This window comes from Oncorhynchus tshawytscha, linkage group LG10, assembly GCF_018296145.1.
Source record: "Oncorhynchus tshawytscha isolate Ot180627B linkage group LG10, Otsh_v2.0, whole genome shotgun sequence".
Taxonomy (NCBI): Eukaryota; Metazoa; Chordata; class Actinopteri; order Salmoniformes; family Salmonidae; genus Oncorhynchus; species Oncorhynchus tshawytscha.
In genome coordinates, this window is record NC_056438.1 from 34,757,944 (window position 1) to 34,759,917 (window position 1,974).

Consider the following 1,974-nt stretch of genomic DNA (forward strand, 5'->3'; position numbering starts at 1 on the left):
GTCAGACAGGAGCCACCCCCATCCCAAAGCCATTCACCCCTTCCAGGTAACTGTTCGGCAGGGCTGGAAAAGGAGTCCACACAGGTTGGTACCTGTCCACAGACCTGCGATGCTTGCACAGGACTGGAAGAGTGGTTTCCCCCGGACAGTACCTGTGCACAGTCCATTGAAGCCTCCTCAGGATTGGTGTCCATCTCCGAGGTGCCTGTCCCAGGAAGCGCAGGAACCAAACAGAACCCCTGGACCTGATCCCCAGACCCCCCCCATCGAGGCTTCATAGACCGCCAGTGCAAGAAACTTCAAAACAACTGGATCCTGGGTCTCAGCCCCCACATCTGACCCTTCATCCCCGGTATCAGGGTTCAGCACTGTAAACCGGTTGGAGATGGCCACCAATGGCCTCCTGTGCTTTCCACCACCACCCGGTCAGTGACCCCCCGGTCCGCTTCAATGGGAAAATAGGCTGGTGGGTGAACCAACTAATGGACACCTTCCGGATCCCTGTTCAGTCCGACACGGAACTGTCTCCTGTTTGAATGTTTCTTTCTTCTCTTTTTTCTCTTTACTTATTCTTAAGCTAGCTGTTTACATAGCTTGAATGAGTATTTTTCCCTTGACAACGGGAGAAAAGTGTTGCACCGTTCCCGGAGGTACTGCAATACCGGGTCGATGCGTGGAGCGGACGGAGCAAGCCCCATTTCCGACTCCCTGTTCGAAAAATCCATTTAATATGTAGTCCCCCGATGGGGGACGTATCAGATATTAAACTGATAAGAACAGATTTTTTTTTTTTATAAAAAATAATTTATTTACAATCAATACCATTCATACTATTTACAAATCATAATTCTCATTCTTTCTTAATCAATTATATTTACAAAACCAAACAAAAACAAACCTCAGGGGAGCATCGTCCCTCCCCGTCATACCTAACCAATACCTAACCCTTCCCTATCTTCCCTTCCCTAATCTATCCCCTTACAAATCTAACTCTAACACTCCCAGCCCTAATCCCCCCTTCCACCTCTCCCGTGCCGCATGCTGCCCCCACTTCCTCTCCTCCCTCTTCATCCTCCCCCTCACATCACCTTCCACCCTTCCTATCCCTTCCACCCCCAATCTCTCCCTGTCTTAACTAAATTCTGCCTGGCTTCCCACAGCCCCCTTTTAAAGAGACTCATGAGAAGCCAGAGCAGAAACCTGTCCCTATCCGTTCCCCTCGCTCTCCCTACGCCTCTCTCTAACCTAGCCCAAGTCAGCACAAAATCGCTCCTAACCAAACCTAGCAGCACCCGTGCCCTAGCCCAGACTAGTCCGGCAAAGGCACAGTCCCAGAAGGCATGGCGCACAGTCTCCCCCTGCCACAAGCAATCTTGGACAGGTGGAGGATCGCGACAAACTATGCCGGTACATGATGGAACGTACCGGCAAGCACTTATGGAGGCTCAACCAATTCAGGTCCTTGAGCCTGTTGTCCAGGCCCCGCGCCTGCACTCCCTCCCAGACCACTGACGAGATGCCCGCTACAGGCGCAGGACTCCCTGCCTGCCTGACCTCCTCGTACAGGTGCCTGTGGTCTAAACCTACTCGGGCAACTTCAACCTCGGGGTGCGCACGCAGCCACTTGGCCGCATGACCAAAGTGCCACGGCAGCTGTTCCGCCCGAGGACCCGCGTTAGACCACACCATTACGCTTCTCGCCTGATACGAGAAGAACACCCGCAGGAGGTAACCGGACGGGTGTAAGACCGGACGAGCAAGCTCCGTCAACAGGAAAGAAACAAAAATGGTGTCTAGTTTGAGGGGGAGATGTGGTACCCCCCTACCTCCCTCCCCGATGGGACAGAGCATGCGCGCCCTGGCGACCCACTCGTACCTGCCACCCCACATAAACTGAAACACAAGCCTCACTAGAGACCTTCTCAGACAAGCCGGCAATGGGTAGATGTACGCCAAATACAAAAGAGATGGCAA

General features: G+C 53.0%; 1 pseudogene; it reads right to left on the reverse strand.

The window, feature by feature from the left end:
* Positions 1 to 628: 628 nt before the first annotated feature.
* LOC112241506 lies at positions 629 to 805 on the reverse strand (annotated as a pseudogene).
* Positions 806 to 1,974: the final 1,169 nt, after the last annotated feature.